Source organism: Equus asinus, chromosome 8 (assembly GCF_041296235.1).
Source record: "Equus asinus isolate D_3611 breed Donkey chromosome 8, EquAss-T2T_v2, whole genome shotgun sequence".
Classification (NCBI taxonomy): domain Eukaryota; kingdom Metazoa; phylum Chordata; class Mammalia; order Perissodactyla; family Equidae; genus Equus; species Equus asinus.
Genome location: NC_091797.1, coordinates 95,397,868 through 95,418,135, shown reverse-complemented (window position 1 = coordinate 95,418,135; position 20,268 = coordinate 95,397,868). Strand labels below are relative to the sequence as shown.

Below are 20,268 nucleotides of genomic sequence, written 5' to 3'. Positions count from 1 at the left end.
AGTCCCCTAAATGACAGACCATCCACCAAAGACACAGCTGATTCCCAGGTAATTACAATCGGGTCAGGTCAGAGACGAATAAACGTGTCCCCCCCAATCCCTTCTCTGCTCCTCCCCTCCTCCTCCCTCCCAGGGCCAGGCCCATGTTAGGTCACCTCTTGTGGGGATGACCATGGTGGCCTCCTCCTCTGTGGGCTCCTAGCTTCCCCTCTCTCCACCCCTGGAACTGACTGTTCACCCACAGCCCCAAGGCATCTTGGAGTGGGGTCATGTCCCTCCCTGCTGGACCCTCCAGTGGACCCCCTGTTCTTCAGAACAAAGCCCAAACCCCTTCTCGTGGAGTTGAGCTCAGACTTACGAGAGAAGTGAGAGGCAGCCACTGGCCCAATCTGCCAAGGCCTGAAGCTCACAGGAGAGAAGGAAAAGGTCCCATTAGCAGGATGTTTAGTCATCAGAGCTGACTGCCCTCCAGGCCCTGAGCTGTGGGATGTTTAAGGTTGGAGACCCAGAGTAAAATGCACCAATGGGGGTTATCCTAGAAACAGGGGTTATGGTCAGATCCCCACTCTCAAGCCTCATTCCCACCTCTGTCCTGTCTGCTCCTGTCACTCCTGCTTCCTTCTGCTTGGATGCCTACTTTTCCTGTGATGCCATTTCCTTGTGAACAGACCCATCCCTCAGGGCCCTAACAGAGGTCCCCCCCTTCAAGAGGCCGCTCCTGGTACCTCCAGCAGCAAGGGAGCATGTGCTGTGCTGTGTATGCCCTTCCTTTGTACCTGTGGACAGGTGAGTCTGCACTATAGATAGTTAAACCTCTGTGTGTCTTCCTGCTGGCACTGCAAATTCTTCAGGCCAGGATCTACCATGAAATTTGTCTTGCAGAGTCCAATGGACCTTGGCCAATTTCTTGACATGTGGGCTTCCCCCAGAGGAAGCCGCACCTGCGAAGGCACTGAGATGTGATCATATATGTGGGAACTGAGCAAACCGAACGATTCAATGTGTGCAGTGTAAAGTATAAGGTGGGGGATGAGAGAGTCTTTAGGGGGACAGGCCCCTGAGGGTCCCAAAAGTCAACTCAGGAACTGAGATTTGCCCTGAAGAGGATGAGAGCCATGGGTGGATATTTAAGGAGGAGAGCAACACTGGTTGATGGCTCATCCAATGGGGCATTAAGCATAAAGAATATCAAAAATGGAGAAATTAAGTGGGAACAAGACTCCAGCCCTCTTCTTGCTTCCTCTGGCCCTGCTCCCACAGAGTAAAGGATGTTCTTCTCTGACTGCTTAGACTCTAGGCCCATCCCTGGCTATGGTCACCAGTGGGCAGGGTCGTTTCAGGTTAGATGACTGTGCACACATTCCCCACACATGGTGGCCAGAGACTTCCTGGACAAACTTCAGACTTCTGAGGAACTCTGTGGAAACTCCCTGATGGTTTCTGAGACCATAAATTCACTATCTAAAATATTGACACAGTCACCCTGGAAGCTGGCATTTGCCTTTTAAAAGCCACCTTTCCTGCATGCCCCTCCATCCCACCCTGCTAGTGTCTCTTGCCATGAAGCCTCCTCTGGACCAGCAGGGACCCTGGCTCACAGAGGGGCACCCCTGGGAGCCTTAGGCTGGCTGAACTTGCTCAGGCCTCTTGGAGTGACTGCTCTGTGCCCCGGTTACAAAAGGAGAGGGAATCACAGTGGAAGGTGGACCCCTGTATTATACAGGCAGGAAACTCAGTCACAAAGTGAAATGAGGCCCTAACCTGCTTTGAGTGACTACACTCACTCCTTTCTGACACCAACAGAGCCTGTTGATGGAATTTCCTTATGCTATTGTGGACCTATTGGTCCTAGTTAACACAAGCCAACAAAAAAGTCCCATTGGTCTTCCTGAAATGTGAGGTAATGTTAGTCAGTGTATGAAGGTCAAGCAATTTCTACATGTCTGCTACACAGCACATATCAGAGCTTTATTCATTTGGAACTGCTTTTAATTATTTGTTGCTATTTGGGTTGACTCTGATAATTTTCCAAAGTCATTTTTCTATTTAGAATTACTGATTAACTCCCAGTACTACATTACTACACACTTTTCAAACTGGAGCATGCACAGCTTCATAATCCCGGAGTGTGCAAGTAGGATGCAAAACAGCAGAATATCTGTGATACATATTTCTGGAGCATCAATATTACTGTAAGGTTTGGAAGAACCAAGTTCAGTAATTTACAGTAATCACCTCCCCTCCCCCCACAAATATGGAGGAAAGATGTAGAAGAGTGGGGGAGGGAAGAAGTGCCAGGAGAAGCGGTCCAGTCTCTGAAGTTTCACCAGGTGGAGGTGGCTGGGTCAGCCAGCAGCTAGGGCAGCAGCTTCTCCTCTCGTCTCCCAGGCTGTTCCTGGCAGTCCTTAAAGCTCAATGGGTATGTGGGACCCAATGCTTTTGAAGGCCGTGGAGCTGGCAGTCAGCCTCTTCATTTGAACCCTGGTGAATGAACACACCCTCAGCTTGCTCATCTCCATCCTCCACCACAAGAAGTCCTCTCACATGGGTGTGCTGTGCACACTCGGCTCATGTACTTCTTGCACGGCTCCCACCCAGAGCTGTTTCTGTCCAGCGCCTGATGGATCCCCTGCACCATCTCGCTGGGCTCCCTGGAGGTCATGATCATCCTGCTCCGTGTAAAGTGCAGGGAGTGTGGCTTGTCCTCCCACATTCTCGACCCTGGCACAGAGAGTAAAGATCCCATGTCTGAGTGACACACGCAGATCAGCAGTTCAGAGCACTAGAACTGGGGACACACACCTGGTCCACATGTTGGCTCTTCCACTTAGAAACTTGAGAGTTTGGGCCATTAATATAGGCACTTAGGTATCTCCATCTGATAAGAAAAATAACAAAACTCCAGGTGAAGCTGGGTGCGAGTTATTGAGTTAATGTATATAACGTGTGCAGTCATGATGGAAACTATTGGAGAAGATCGACAATGACATCTGTGTTGTGGAAGTGGGAAATAACTCCTGGTTAACACAAAGAATCCCCAACACAACTCACAGACACACATTCACATAGAACAACACAAGACCCCCAACCCTCATGCACACAGCCCCGCACTGCCTAAAGGGAGCACAGTTACTTCCAGGTACTGTACAAACATGGCCATGTTTTTTTCTAATCTGGAAAATCAGTTTTTTCCATGAAAACCCCAGTTCTCACTCCCATCAGGACCCTGGAATCATGTTGGATCTGGAGACAGGAAGCAGCCAGGATGCCCTCCTGTCTTATCCTCTAAGTATCTTCCTCAGCAAGTGAGGTGGTTCAGAATGTGCACCCTTTCCTCTTGCTCTTGAGATGGCCTCAACTACCTGAGAGCGCTGTGAGGAGCAGACCAGGGGGAGGGCCGTTTGCTGATATATTTTGTTGCTGTCGTTCTCTTGGTGACTATTGCAAAGCACATAGAAACAGGAGTCAAGTCAAGGCCCTCAGAGCAAGCTTAGCATGCACTGTGGTAAATGCATGAGCTTCTCCTGGACCACACAGCTCTCTAGTCCTTTAGGTTAGTAACTACAGAATTCTCGATCTCAGGAGGAAACCCAGCTTCTGAGGAAAGGGCCCACGTACAGCTGCCAAGCTGGTGCTGCCATTGTAGACGCCCTCTTGAATCAGATGCCAGAGGGAAGGACCTCCTCTTCCACCCCCCCAGAAGACAGTGTTAATGTCTATATTGCACACTGTTACCTCTTCACATCTGAACTTAATCAATAAAGAGGGAAACGAAGAAAGCAAAGTGTCTATTTCAGGCAATGGAACACGATATTACATTGATATTAGATAAGGCCTCTCCATCTCTCCTGCCACCAGGAAGCTCCTCCAAAGGGTCCTCCTGGGAGGCTGGAGGATGCAGAGTGGCTGTCAGGCATTGTGATGCTGCTCTTGAATCAGTTAGGGAGCTCTGCTTCACTGGACAAGAGGATGGGTACATGGACATGGTTTGTTAAATGTCCCCAAATAGTTGAGGATTAAACAACGTGCTTCCACAGAAGACATTAAAGAAGAGGTCTAAATAGAAATTTCAAAATAGTTTTAACTAGATGAAATAAAAATATCACTTTTCAAAATTCATGGGATGCGGTGAAAGTAGTGAATAGAGGGACATTTCCATGAATGTTCACAGCAGCTTTATCAAAATCATCAAAAACTGGAAATAACCAAGATCCCTTCAAAAGATGAATGAGAAAGAAACTGAGGAGTCTGGCTACTGGTTAAAAACCCATGTGTGATTTCTCAGTATCCCCCATGGGCAAATACAAAGCCTTTCCGGTAGGGTCCCCTGAGGGGTTCTGTCCCCACACCGCAGCCTGAGTGCCTGGCCTGAGCCCTGCATTCTCTGAAGGGAGCTGCAGTCAAGCGCTCAGGCTCCTCTGGCCAGTTCTGCTCTTCACACATCTGCGTTCCTGGCCCAGGCACCTTCACTCCCGGGTCTCTTTATCAAGGCCTTGGGCCGTGGTTCTCTTCAGGCTCCTCTGCAAGGCCGCCTCATGGGGGAGGAGAGGGAAGCCTGCAGACACTGTCCGCGCTCTCTGAGTCAGTACCCAGCACCTGCCCACTCCCAGTCCTTCTCTCTCGCCCTCCCCTGACCCCAGGGTCCATAAAACTGCCAGGCCTTTTGTTAGGGACTCCTCTACAGAGAGACAGCTCAGATCTGCACTGACCCACCTGACCCCTGAATGGGGCGACATTCCACGGGGAAAATGGAAGGGGGAAGTGGGCACTTGCTGCAGTTTTAGCCTCTTCCTTGTACCATCACAGTAAGTGGTTAGAGGCTTAACTCTTTGATTTCGTCCTGTTGTTTTAACTGGCTGCTGTGACACCTGACAGCTCCCCTCTCTCTCCCAGGTCAGCTGAGCTCCTGATACAAACTTTCTTTGTATCCGTTCTACTCAGTGATAAAAACTGAATTAGTTATCAAACTATGAAAATATGAAGGAACTTTAAATGCATATTGCTGAGAAGAAGATTCAGTCTGCAAAAGCTACACACTCAATGTTACAACTATATAACATTCTGGAAAAGGCAAACTATAGAGAGAGTAAAGAGTTCAGGGGTTTCCAGGGGTTCAGAAAGCGAGAGAGAAGAACAGGTGAAGAATAGGGGATGTTTAGAGCAATGAAACAATGCAGTATGATACTGTCATGGTGCTATATGACATTATGCATTAGCAAATCCTGTAGCAACCCTTATTCTAAACTTGGATTTTAGTTGATAATTACATATCAATATTGGCTCATTAATTGTAACAAATATGTCACCCTAATATAAGAGGTTCATAGCAGGGTGCATAGGGTGGGAGGGTGGGTATGAGAAGTTACTCTATTCTCTGCCCTTTTTTTATGTTAATCTAAATCTGTTGTAAATGATAAAGTCTACTAATTAAAAAAAATAACCTGGCAATGCTGTTTTACGGAAATAATTTTAGCTCACATTCAACAATCAACTAATGTCCACATATTAGCTTGAGACATTGTTTACTATTAAATGTGAACCATGCTTGACTTCTAAATGCATCTTTACTGATGTGTTTGTAGCATTGCTGGTTAACTTAGTAAGTTAAAATTTGTATGAATGAATAACAAAGCATATGGCTTATCAGTTTTAGGATTTTATCTTAAATTTGGGACATGGAATAAACTAAAATCATTATTCTTGAAACCAGTTAATAATTAAATTTCCACAATACTTCTATTCAGTTATTTGTAGAATGTACCCTATTGTTTGGTAAGATGCCAATTTTTATGGCCCTCTCTTTAGGCTAGTAGTTGATTTCCCTGGAAACACATGAACTTTTCTTCCTATGTCCAAGTGGTGTCCACACTCTATTCTACTTTCAAAGGGTCACACAGGTGTGGATAGTCTTACAGACATCCTGGGGCACCCCAGAGAGTCAAACTTTGATAATTCTTTTAATCTGTTCACAGTTAATGCCATCACCATCCATCCCATTAAATGAGGCATTTCCAATAAATGTTATCCTTTGTTTTCAACTTTCCTAATATTTAGAATACACTTTTGTTCTTTTGATCAACTTTATTCTAAAAATATTTTCACTCTAAGACAGTATGGGTGAAATTTTATCCCACTTACTCGAGAACACCAGTCCGTCAATGGCCTCACCTGCACACGGGGCTCCTCTTCCTAATGCAGAACCATTGTTCACTCTTCCCCTTCTAGTAAGTTGCTCCATCAGCACACAGTCAAGTTTTTATTTCTCCCTCTTATAAAACCTCCTCTAGACTCCCCTTTAAAAACTCTCCATCCATCATCTCAATTCCTTCTTGCCCATTTACAATGAAAGTCCCCAAAGAGCCATCTATGTGCATTGTCTCTAAGTCAGCTCATTCACTGTCTCCTAAACCCGGGCCAATTAAGCTCTATCTTCCAAATTACACTGAAACTGCCCTTGGAAAGCTCACAATGACCTCCTGTCCCTCAACCCAGTGGTCAAGTCCCAGCTTCCCTCTTGTGCAATCAGTGGATCACTCTCTCCTTCTTGTCAGTCTTCTTCACTGGCTTCCAGGGCACCACCCTCTCCTGGTCCCCCTGCCTCACTAGCTGCTCCCTGTCTGTCTCCTTTGCAGGGGCTCCTCTCTCTCTAAGCTCCTCACATTTGAGGGCCCCAGGGCGCTGCTCTGGATCTTTGGCTCTCCTCTCCATTGCACCTCCGTGGTGCTATCAGGCAGTCTGAAGGCTTTAAACGCAGTCTAAGCACTGACAGTTTCGAAGTGTCTATCTCCAGCACAACCTCCACCCTAGATCGCAATCTTCTTAACTTAGTGTCTGCACAGGGTAGTCTAATAGATCATCTATCTTGAAATGACCAAGGCAGAATTTCTCATCTTCATGCCCAATACTACCTCACCTATATTCTTTCCATTTCTGTTCATAGTGACTCTATCTTTTCCATCAGGACAACAACCTCAGAGTCAGCCTGGATGCCAATTTCCGTAACTTCTCACATCCACACTGTCAGCAAACCCCGTCAGTTCTAACTTTAAAATCTGTCCAGTGTCTGAACACTCCTCACTGCTTCAACTGCCACCACTCTGGTTCTGAACCTCCATCATCATTGCCTGAAGTAGTGTCGTAGTCACCTGACTTGTCCCCTTTCTTCTCTTCCTCCTCTCCACCCTCCAGAAGTTCATTCTCAACATGGCTCATGCCCTCACCTCCTTCCAAGCCTTGTGCAAGTGTCAGCTTCACAGGAAATAAAACCGATTTCTTAAGCTCATTCCTCCACTCCTGATCTTATCTCCATATTTATTTTTTTCCTAAAGTTTTGTGACATTCGATGATTCATTTGTTTACCATTGTCTTCCCTAATTAGAATACAGGACACAAGAGGTAGATATTTTTGTTGTTTCTTTGCCCTGCTATTTCTCTAGCCCCTAAGTTATTACCTGGGCATCATAGATGTTCAAGAAATCCCTGCTGAGTGAATTCATTTACCTCACTACTATTACTCTTAAGCATCACAACATCCAGGTAAAACTGACTTCACAGCTTCATAGGTGCCCTCAAATTTCCTCACTCTGTCCTTCCACATGGACCTTCCCCCCAGGCTGACATCAAAGCCATCCTCTCCCAAGACACAGCCCAGACTTTATCTCCGCCATGAAGCCTTTTCTCATTTCCCCTCCTTTCTGTTTTCACAGACCATTCATTCAGCTTCTCTAGCTGTTCCTGTAGTTATTTTTACATATGTCTCATCCTTCCAACTAAATTGTCATTTACTTTAGAGCAAATTAAGCCAAGGATTTTCTTCATCCTACACCACACTCAGCAGAGCCTTTATTATTACTATTACAGGAAAGTTCACATGTACTAAATAGGAGAAATTAAGTAGTGAACCTATATTGTCCATCACCCTTCTTAAACTCATATGAGTATGTCACATTTATTTCACATAATTCCCAACCCTTCACACATTGCTAGGTATCTTCTGAGGTATATTTTAATAAGATATAAACCTCACTTATTTTGTGTGTTTTCATAGATTAACAAATTACATATCATCATGATTGAACATTAGAACATTTCCATCAGCCCAACTAGTTTTGAGAGTACCTGTTTGCAGTCAATTCATGCTCCACATCCAGCTCCAGGCAACCATTAACTCATTTCTGTTTCTGTAAATTTACCTTTAAAGGATTTTTAATATAAATTAAATCATGCATTTGTAGTTTTTTTGTCTGGTTTACTTTACCAGCCATATGTTGTTGAGATTCACCCATGTTGCAGCATTTATCAATAATTTGTCCCTGTCCACTGATGAGGAGTATTCCGTTGTGTGGATGGGCCACCTCTTTTTATTTTTTCATCAGTTGATGGACATTTGGATTTTTCTCCAGTTTTGTCTCAATTCAGAAGTAAACACCCCAGTGAGAATCCCCAAATGTATGGACTTGGGAAGCTGCGCAAGATGCCTTGCTAAGTGAACAAAGCCATGTGAACAATTCTATCATCAAATACTCAAGTGGGTTATTTCTTAATGATACATAGATTCCTGACTGTGCGCTGATAATTTATGGAATAGCACCCAAGTAAATGTTTACAGTACACACAGAGTTTCTGTAGGGTAGAGGAGAGTTAAATGTTCATTTTACACTCTTACAAATTACACAACTTTTGTTAATTAAAATATTATTTTAAAAAATGTCTTCCAGCACCCCACTCGCCTGGCATATCCTGCCTCCCACAGGACCCCACGGTGGCAAGGAGCACAACTAGAAACACTGGTGCATTAGGTGTGGATTGTGAATGCCACAAAACTAAGTATGCAAATTTATTACTTTCTTCATTTTCAATGAGCGCTGTTTCATTTTTATTTCAAGTTTTTATCCATGCTTGAAAAAGAAAAGATAACCTAGTCAAATTAATCTACAAATGCTGGATTCCACACGCATTTCAGGTTTAAATGCCACATTCTGCATTTGCCCCCCTCCCCTGCCCTCCATCTTGAGTTCCACGGTTTCAGTGAGGGAAGTTGGTGCAGGCAGGGGGTCCTTCCACTGCTGGATGGGCCCTGCCATGGCGTGCCCTCTGTTCACGGGCCCATGTAGTGCTCGGCAGGAGTAGCCTCCCAGGAACCCTCAGAAAGTCAGCTCACAGCAGAGCTTGGCCCTTCACAGCTGCTGAGGTCAACCTGAAGCCTTTGTGAGGTTGGCACAAGGCTCCTCTCTTGGCGTTTCTTCCTGGTACCCTTGTTAGTGCTGTCACGTGGGAGGGCTGGGGAGTTTTTAAACATCTGCACAGCTGAATATAAATTCTGCAGGCTCAGTGTAAGATCAAACTGTGGGATCCCTTGGGCAAGAAACCAGGGGAGTGTGCAGTTAAAAATAATATAAATCATTTTCCTTTAAATTAGTTTTTATATATTAAATATAGTAGGAGTGATGATGCAGGAATAAAAACATAAATTTATACTTTACAAAGCAATCACCTTTCAGAGTCATACTTTATATTATACAATAAATAATATTATTCTCAAGATTCCTTCCAGAGGTATTGACAAAAATACAAACAACAAAATGCCTAGAAGGATATTAACACAAGGACATATGAAGTACTCAATTTGCAGTGACTTGCACAGCTAAGACTAAATGAGTGTTATATGAGAGAAGGAACGATCTTGGTGGTGGTCACTAGGGGAACTGCTTTATAATCATTTATTAAGTTCTCTCATATTTGGATGCTTCTATATATATTTATCTTATCTCATATAAAATAGTTTTTAAACATTTGTAATATATACATATCAATTTATGTAAAAACCCCCAACAGGACTCTCTCTTCGACCTGCTCAATGCTGGGATTCAAGTCAGTGGGAATTATTCTCTTGGTGACTTTAGAAAACTGATGGGAAATCACCATTAGTCAAAGGCCCCAAAGCAGGTGTGCAGCACAGCAGCAAAAAAGGCATGGGCTTTTCCAGGAGGATCTATCATCTAGGTCTATATTGGTTTCCAATTGCAAAATTCTTAATCCCAGGAAGAAAAATTTCTGCTGAGGAAAAGTCTCTCCCACACAGTTGATCAGCTGATGCTGCTATTTGTGAACGTCCTCTTGAATCAGGCATCAGTTGGTAAGAGAGACACAGTTGACAAGACCCCCACCAATGAAATTGCAGGTATCATCTATCATGTACATTGTCAGATCTTCATACAAGAGTTCAATTGAAAGTGAAATAAACCAACATGCCATGATATCTATTTCAGACAAAGATGGGTAGCCTTACCTTGGTGTTAGATGGGGTCTCTTCCTCCATCCTCTCATGAGAAAGCTCCTCCAACAGGCCCTCATGGGGAGTGTGGGGGACACAGAGTAACTGTCAGTCATTGGTGGCGTTGCTCAGGAATCACTCAGGGAGCCCTCCTTGATGTGGATACAGAACTAGAGTGTATGGAGGTGATTGATCAACAAGCATAGACTGAGCTGCTGCTGGGCCATCGTCCTTGGTAGAAGAAGCATAGAAGAGAAGAGGAAGAAGAGAGGAATGAGACTCAGAATCCTTAGATTTGGAGCTAAAGACAGCTTAAACCCACGTGAAGTGTTACATTTACAAAAGGAACTACATATATGCTATGATTAAATGACAATCCCATCAGTCTTTTTTCCCATATTTGAATTCAGCTAAACTGCCACTATCTTCTTGACTTCCTCCAAACCATCTCAGCCTCCATGGATCCATGTATGCTGCATTTCTCCTCAGTTGTATCAGATTTTCCAATTGACGAAAAGCAACCTTCCATTGGGGGACTGGGTCTAATTCCAGGAAAAAAATTCTTTTACTTATTCACTAAACCTTTGTCATAAAGATAATCAATTTTAGAAATTTTGAAAATACTGATATCCTACCATCTCAATTAAACATTGTTACTCATGATATTTTTGCTTCCAGTCTTGCTTCCCTAATGTAATGTGTATGTTCATTGTTCAGCAGCTGTCCATGCTCACACTAGCCAGCCAGGAGCGGGCAAGTTCACTACAGAGCAGATGGCTGGGTGAGCACTGATGCTCTCTGACCAAGCTATACAAGAGAGTTACAATGAGTGATGGGCACCAGGGTAGTAACCAAGTAGTACTGTTATTCTTGTTTGTCAATCTTCCCAGGGGGAATAGCTCACAATATTTGACCATTTCTAGACCATATTTTTATAACCTCATCAAATACCATTGAAATGTCTCCTATTATTCTTATCTATTCTGGCCTAGATGCTGAGGAATGACCCCAATACCAACAGGGATTGGTGCGGTTGTTCCACATGGTGTCTGGATCTCTCAGAATACGTGGCTGACCAGAAGATGTGGGTTTTCTACATGCTTTTTCTACTAATTTCTATGTAAAAATCTGTGGTAATATGTACCAATAGATGACCTGTGTGATGTGACCACAGAGGCTACGTTATAATGAAGGACAGTGATTGGGACCTCTGCATGTCCAGGTGATTTCAGGAATATGGATGGATGCTGGAACACCCTTGCACTGGGACTAATGTTCCAATTGCTGAGGGATGAAGGCCATAAATTAGTTCAGAGCTTCAACACTGGGGCCACAGCCTTGCATTCACACTTAGACTTTTTCACACAGGTTCTCAAGAGCTTGGGTCACTCATCACTGCACCTCATTTTCTGAGGAGTGGGAACAGCAAACACACGCACAGATATGGCTGTGGTGAGTGATGAGAAAGTCAATGTATGTAAAGCATCCAGTGGCTATGGGATTTTCTTTGAGGATGTGGCACTTACAATTGTGCTGTGTAACTAGGGCATATCTATGGAGAACTGACTTTCTCTGTCATACACACTCCCGACACATTCACAATAACATCCCACAGACTCACATGCAGGCACCCCTAAGGCCCCATGCACACAAATCCACACCTTCTGAAGGGAACAGAGCTGTTCCAGTGACTGTAGAATGTGGCTGGAGTTCTTTACCTTGGAAAACAGTTCCTACACCACACTCCCCATCCTCATTACCAGCAGGAAGCTGGAATTGGGGAGGCTCTCCAGACTAAGGCCAGCAAGAAAGCCTCACCTTTCTGTTCATCTGGATTCTTCTTCCGTATGTGAGTGTTCCAGAATGCAGACCATTTTCACTTGTTATTGAGGTCACCTATGGTTATGGAAAAGAAAACACTGCAAGGATCAAATCATACTGTGTAGGTTTTCTCAGATCTTGTGTCTTCTTAGTGAGTAAAGAATATCACAGAGAAAGGAGCAGTCAAGCCACAGTCCTCAGAAGCATATAGGACACCTGTGGAAAAGTACAAGCTTTCCCTATGGGCTATAACTCTCAAGTGCATTTTGGTTGACAGTTATAAAATTCTTAATCCAAAGACCATTGCTGCTAATGAGAAGTCCCCTTTCCATACAGTTTATAACTTGATGCTGCCATTTTTTTCCCTCCTCCCCAAAGCCCCAGTTCATAGTTGTACATCATAGTTGTCAGTCATTCTAGTACTTCCTTGTGAGCTGTACCCACAGCATAGCAACTGACAGACAGGTGGTATGGTTCCATGACTGGGAAGTGAACCTGGGCTGTCAAAGTGGTGGACACTGAACTTTAACCACTAGGCGATCATGGCTGGCTCAATGATGCTGCCGTTTTTGAATGCCCTCTTGAATCATGCATCTGTTTGTAAGAGTCTGTCTTAGTCCATTCAGACTGCTGTAACCAAACACCATGGACGGGGTGGCTTAAATAACAGACATTTATTTTTCTCAGTTCTGGAGAGTAGGATGGGAAAGAACAAGGCGCCAGTATATTTTGAGTGTGGTGAGGGCCCTCTTGATGGCTTACACACTGCCTCCTTGCATTGTCTTCTCACATGGCAAGGAGAGAGGAAGGTCTGTTCTCTTCCTCTTCCTATAAAGATACCAATTCATCGTGGGGGCTCTGCCCTCATAACCTCATTTAAGGTTAGCTCCAAAAGATGCACCTCCTAATTCCTTTACATGGGGGTTTAGGGCTTTGGCATATGGATTTTTGGGGGAATGAAAATATTCATTTTTATAACTGTTTCCCCTTCTATTCCCCCAAAATATGCATTCTAGCATAATTAATGTACAGTGTCATATTTTCAAATTTGAAATTAATTTTCAAAATTCCAAAAAGGCAACATTTCTATGACAGACAACCTTACTTTGGCACTCGATGGAGCCTGTTTGCCTGCCCTGCCAGTAGGAAGGTCCTCCGACTTGTCTTGGGATGCTAGGAGGATACAGAGTAACCATCCTTCAGTGGTGATGTTGCTCATGAAATACTTATGGAGCTTTGCTTTATTTGGAGAAGGGGCTGGAGTGCATGGATGTGATTGTTTGAAAACCATAGATTGAACTGCTATTGGGCCATCCTGCTTAGCGGAAGAAGGAGAGAAATGAAAAGAGCAGAGAAGAAATGAGGAACAAGGTATACGGCTTTGTAGAAAAAGGCAGCCTAATGCAACGTGAAATAGTCGCAAATGATCCTACACTAAACGCAATGATTCGGGTACACATTTCCATTATCCTCTCACCTATTGTGAAATCCTGCTGAACTGCTGCTCTCTTCTTGTCATCTCCCAAGACAATTTCATCCTCCAAAGGTACGTATATTTACCACTGCAATTATCCTCTGTTCTGTATGATTTTTCATTTGATTGCATGCAATATTTTATTAGGTGACTGGATTCAATTCTAGGCAAAACACTCTGCTGTAATTACCAGCTAATGGTTTGTCATGAAGATAATCAATTATGAAATATAGGTGAAGCACAGGGGATTGTCAAGACAGTTAAACCATCCTCCATGGCTCTGTAATGGTGACATAAGACAGGGCATATTTGAATGTACAATGTAGAAATGTACAACAAAAGAATAAATCCTAATGTAAACTAAGGAATTTACTTAACAGCAATGTGTAAATATTTGTTCATTAATTATAACACGCACCACACTAATGTAAGATGTTAATAACAGTGTGAACCTCCAGGTGGGAGGAAGTACATAAAAAGTTTATCTGCTCATTTTTTGTTGTTGCTATTAATCTATAACTGTTTTAAATGGTAAAGTATATTAATTAAAGAATAATATGGGAGCAGCATTTCCAAGAGAGATGTATTTTGGCTAATGCTCAGTGAGCAGCTAATATCTAAATATTAGTTTGACACACGGTTTACTGTTAAATGTGAACTAAATTTGGATGGTAAATGCATCCTTATTTGTGTAGTTGAAGCACTACTGATTGACTTGGTAATTCAAAGTTTCCCAATGTGAATGAAGAAAGATATGGCTTAGTGTTTTTACAATTTTGTCTTGAAAAAGGGACTTGGAAAAAATTATGATGATTATTCTTAAATTAACTCATGCATTGAATTTCCACAGCACCTTCAATGGAGGGCTTTGTGTGGTGCACCCTGGCAAGTGACAAGATGCCCGTTGTTCCGACCAACTGCTGGATTTACACTGTATATCTCCTTAAACAAGCTACAATTTTTCTCTTTGTATCCATAAGGTAAGATCCTGGGATGTACATTCACACTAGAGAGAGCTTTTGACATCTTGCTGGCAGAAGACTATAGGGAAATTAATAATAATTTATTCTCAGTTCAAACTTTTGATACCAGTATTCACAGGCTGCCCAACAGAACTACCTGCATTAAAGTTATGCTTCCAGAAAATCATGGAGTTTGACGTTCACTTAAAACACTTGGATTGTGTGGGAAAATACCTTTATTTATATAAGGCAACACAGATAAGCAGCAGAGCACAGTGGCTGAGAGCATGGGTGCTGGTGCCTGATGACCTGGGTTCAAATCCTACTTAGATGTCACATGACCCTGGGACACTTATGTAACTGCTGTGTCTCAGTTAACTGCACTGTCATATGAAAACTTGAAGGGCCCATGTATTACTATTATATTATAAGGCTGTCACTATTAAAAACAAGTACAGCTTTAAGACCAAGTGCTGATTTAGCACAAATGCTCAATAAGACTTCAGTTATTAAATGTCTGAAGAATAGGTTACTCATGGCTAGTGGTTGACTACAGAGAGGCTACTTGGAGGGCTACAGACAGGGGAGGATGGAAGCTTATTCTCCATGCTTTACATGGGAAGGATGCCCACAGCTCATGGAGAATGTCTGTTTTCATCTCCTGTGATCCCCATTGTAATCCTATGTGTGGTGTGGAACAGGAGGCATAACACACATTTTTCAGTTGAAGGCAATTAAATTCAGAGAGGTTAAGTGACCTGTCCAGAGTCACAACACTGATGAATGAGAGATCTGAGGCAGGAATGTAGTTGGTTCCCTGGGTACAGAATTCTGAAAACCTGAGCCCAGTAGATCACACCCCAGATGCCTGAACCAAGAGCCCCCTTCATTCTCTTCCTCAAAACAACCTGATGAAAGGTTTCTGTGGGGAAAAAGTTGATGCCCTGGATGATGTGTCCAAACCAAAATAAAGGGCCCTTTCTATTTATGGTGCCTAAATCCATAATCCAGCCTCCTGCATCCACATTTCAATCCCTTATCCAAATATGAAGCAATTTACCTGAATTAAAGCCCCTCAGAAAGAAAAGGGATGTTCAAACTTGTGTTCAACCTTCCCCAGCAAGTTCACACTGTCATCGGCATCCTTGTGAGCCTTCCTGACGGTTACTGGACCACCCTGAGTGACCAGTGTCTGTTTGGTTCTCTAACTGCCTCAGAACCAAGGGCATTCTAAAGCAACTGTCACATAATGGTTCTGACAAGAACTAGCTTCCAGTCAACTGACCAACCCTGGATGAGCAGTTAAGGTGAACTAACTGGGAAAGTGGCTGTCTGAGCTGGTGCTTTGGTGGATTAACAAACTAAGTGTGTGACTCTCATATCTGGCTGCGTAATGACCCGAGCTACTTCTGAGTAGCCTGTGCAAGGGCCTGGCTGAGAATCAGCTGTGGCCGCCCTAGCACTGAGGGTGCACCTTCCCTGCTTGCTCCTTCCTCACCAACTCTCAGTCTTTAAAACTGTCTCATCCTCCTCAGGACCCTGCAGTGACAGAGGAAAATAGCATCTCCTCTTGGGGGACACCTCCATAGCCACAGCCTGTGGCCCTCACCCCAGGACTCGGAGAATCACCCAGACCCTCCATCCCTCTGTCACTACAAGTCTATTTCAGGGATTGCAGGAACATGTTGGAATTTTGTTACTTGGAAAATCAACTTATTTGACTAAAAGTACAATTTGCATTCTCAACAGGTGGCTGGAGTCAGGGTGGCATTCTAGACAAAAGCCAGCAGGTAAGCTCCACAATTCTTATATTTTTTCATCAGCCAGTGAGTGAATCTACAATATATACCATTTTATCTTTTTTCTTGATGCTACCCTCAGTTACAGAAAAGAAAACAGTCTTAGGACCAGATCCCTCTGAGCACTGTTTGCATAGGACTTCTGTTCCCTTTGTGACTGAAAACTGAGATGGGAAAGCCTGGTCAGGTCAAGGCTCCCAAAAGCTAGAGGAGACAACACCTGTGGACAAGGCAGGAGCTCGTCTTGCAGAATGTACCTGTCAGGGCCATGTTGGTTGACAACTACAAAATTCTTAATCCAAAGAGGAAAAATCCTACTGTAGAAAAGGCCCCATAATGTACAGTTTTTAACTCAGCATCACCAATTTTGCATTCACTCTTGAGTCAGGTGTCAATTGTAAGTTCCTCCTCCTCAACCCCTTGAGTGAACACTCTTAGGCAGTCAAAATTAGGTTGTTTATAATGTGTATGATTAGGTGTATATGTCAGAAATTGATTGAAAAAGAAAGGAACCAAGAAAATAACAATTCTACCATAGTGAAAGAAAGTCCCTCTTAGCTTGGGAAGGAATAGGGCCTCCTCATCTGCTCTGCATTTGGGAACATTCTCCACAAGACCTTTATGGGGAGCTAGAAGGACACAGAATAACTGTAAGTTCAGTGGTGGTGCTGTTTATCGATTACTCAGGGAACTTTGCTTGACATAGACCAAGGACTAGTGTTTACAGATGTGGTAGGTTCACAGGCATGGATTGAGCTGCTCTTGGACCATCCTGGTGATGGAAGAAGGAAGGTAAAAGAGAGGAGCAGGAAAGAAAGGAGAAACAGAACCTTTGGCACTCTAGGTGATGACAAATTAAAGCAACATAAAATAACCGATCTATGAATGTGTAAACACTGAAATACATGCTACATTTCCATGACTGAGTCCTGGCTCTGCCTTTTTTGAAGCTCAGCAGAACTGTCACTACTTTCTTGACATCTTCAAAAACTGTTTGTCTCCAAGGATCTACATATGTTTCTACTTCATTCATCATGTGTTGTTGAGGAATTTGCCCTTGATTATTCACAAACTATTATTAGGGTATTGGATTAAATGTCAGACACGACATTTAATTTTATATATTCACTAATCATTTGTTATAAAAATAATCAATTATTGAAGACTAGAAAATACTGAAATTCACACATTTAAAAATAACCACTGTAAACCATAAATCTTCCTTATAATCTTCCTTTTCTATGCCACGTGTTTGTTTTATTTTGTGTGTGGTTGTCTATGACCAGCCAACCAGCAGTGGACAGAGCACGACTGGGAGCAGCCCCTGCTGAGCACTGAGGCTCTTTAACCCATCCATGCAAGAGAGTGGCCATTTGAGTATCTATACTGGATCAATTTCTATTCAATCCTCTGTCTAATTTTGAACTGAGTTGTCAGTGTTCTTTGCCATTGAGTTTTAGGAGTTCCATACATTTTCTGGATAATTATCCCTTATTAGGTGTATGATTTGCAAATATTTTCTCACATTTTGTGGGTTTCATTTTAATCTCTTGATAGTGTCTTTTGATGCACATTTTTAAAAAATCATGAATCCAGTTTGTCAATATATTTTGTTGCCTGTGCATTTGGTGTCATCTCCAAGAACACGTATGAAAGCCAATATTGTGAAGCCCTTAGAAAAATGCCTGTTACAGAGTTGGTTGCTAGCGATTGTTCCATTTATAAATCTAGAAGGAAATGGGAAATTTAACCATGTTACTTCTAGAGGCAGAAACTGGAAGGATGTGAAGAAGGAAAGAAGGAAACTCAGATTTTAATATACACACTTTTGTACATTTTGAGTTTTCTGTGAGAGCATTATTCTTATTGCTATTACTGTACAAAACAAACCAAAAGGAAAAAATAATTAAAAATTTCCCCAAAATACTGGCATAAAAACACCACTTAATTTTGCTCATGGTCACAGGATAGGAATTCAGACAAGACACAGTAGGGATGGCTCCTTTCTGCTCTATGATGTTGGGACCTCAGCAGAGAAGACTCCCTGGCTGGGCCTGACTGGACATTCAGGTACTGGAATCCTCTGGAAGTGACTTCACTCCCAAGTCTGTAGTTGATGCTGGATTTGGTTGTAGGACCTACAGGAGACCTCCCCCAGTGACCTGAGTTTCTCCACAGCAGGGCAGTCTCAGGGCATTCAGATCTCTTATTTGGTGGCTAAGGGCTTCACAGGGGAGCGACCTAAGTGATCAGGCAGAAGCTACGGTATTTCAAACATAATTTTAAACATGACACATTGTCATTTCTGGCATGACTGTCAGTGACAAGGAGCACTAGAGTCAGCTCTGCATACAGGGAGGGGCCTAGACCCCAACTCTCAATGGGAGGAGTGTCAGGTTGTAACAAAGCCCTCTCCCTGTAGTGTCAGTACAAACCTTGTGGGTGCCTGGATTCCAACTCCTCCCCCAGCAGTGAAGAGCTGCCCCTCCCCACCCCACAGGGGTAGACACAGAGCAGTGCAGAGTGAGGACCTTCATCATTGCCATGTGGTAATGAGCTGCTCTGCCCTCCTAGTGTCAGTGTAGGCACATCTGAATCAATAAGGAGACACACCTACCTCTTCCATCCAAGGAAGGTGGAGCTCTGGTGGGAAGTCAGCACTTCTACCCTCTCCAGCAGGAAAAAGATCCCCACCTGGAATGAGGAGTCTGAACATTTTCCCACACCTGGAAGGAATGAGGTGTTGCTCACCTCTTCTCCTCTGCTGGAGTGATGTAACAGAAAGCCAGCTAAGACAAAAAGTTTAAATAATATCCAGAGTCTCATAATATAATACCCAAAATGTTCAACTTTAAATAGAAAATAATTCTTCATATTAAGATTCAGGAAAATATCACACTTAGTGAAGAAAGACAAACAACAGATGCCAATACAGACATGACAAAAATGTTAGAATTATCTATCTGACAATGATTTAAATAAGCTATTATTAAAATAAATTAGCACACATATGAATAAAATAGAAACAAATGGAATAATTGAAAGTCTCAGCAAGGAAATAGAGGATATAAAGAAAAATCAAATGGAAATTTTACAACTGAAAAATACACTCATCAAGGGGCTGGCCCCGTGGCCGGGTGGTTAAGTTCACGCGTTCTGCTGCAGGTGGCCCAGTGTTTCGTCGGTTCGAATCCTGGGCGCGGACATGGCACTGCTCGTCAGACCACGCTGAGGCAGCATCCCACATGCCACAACTAGAGGAACCCACAACGAAGAATACACAACTATGTACCGGGGGGCTTTGGGGAGAAAAAGGAAAAAATAAAATCTTAAAAAAAAAAAAAATACACTCATCAAATTAAAACACATCCACAGAAATAGCTTGATAGACCAGATCATCTGTTGAATGAGGGGTGAGGGGTGACCAAGGACGGTGAAGACAGAACAACAGAAATTTCCCAAACTGGATGAAAGACAAAAAATAGACTTGAGAAAAATCAGTGGAGCCTTTGGACCTATGGGATTCTCACAAAGCCCTAACATTCTTATCAGATTCCTGGAAGGGGGAAGAAATAACGAGAGGCTGAAAATGTACCTGAAGAAACAATGGCTGAAAACTTACCAAATTTGGTAAAAGCAAGAAGCTTGCATACTCAAGAAGCTGAGCAATCTCTAAACAGAATAAACCCAAGGAAATTCACATGAAGATATATCACAGTCAAACTTCTGAAAACTGAAATCCAGGAACATGTTTTGAACATGGCAAGAAAAATGACACTGAGCCTATAAAGGAAACAGAGTTTGAATCCCAGTAGGTTTCTCGTTAGAAAGCATGGAGGCCAGTAGTGAATGGCACACCATTTTAAGCACCGAAAGAAAAAAATTGTCAACCCAAAATCTTATATCCAGAGAAAATATCTTTAAAGAATGAAGTGGAAA

The 20,268-nt window shown here is 43.1% G+C and overlaps 1 long non-coding RNA gene across 3 annotated transcripts; it reads right to left on the bottom strand.

Moving 5' to 3' along the window:
- Window positions 1-1,965: 1,965 nt before the first annotated feature.
- On the bottom strand, window positions 1,966-19,608 carry LOC139046000 (uncharacterized). Of its 3 annotated transcripts, XR_011505603.1 has the most exons (4): window positions 18,947-19,608; window positions 12,092-12,169; window positions 10,289-10,504; window positions 1,966-2,721 (listed from the first exon to the last, which is right to left on the bottom strand). It is a non-coding gene; the product is annotated as an uncharacterized lncRNA (long non-coding RNA). The 3 variants fall into 3 exon arrangements; XR_011505601.1 differs by having other exon boundaries at window positions 12,092-19,546; XR_011505604.1 differs by lacking the exon at window positions 1,966-2,721 and adding an exon at window positions 8,289-9,354 and having other exon boundaries at window positions 12,092-19,605.
- Between the last annotated feature and the right edge of the window lie 660 nt (window positions 19,609-20,268).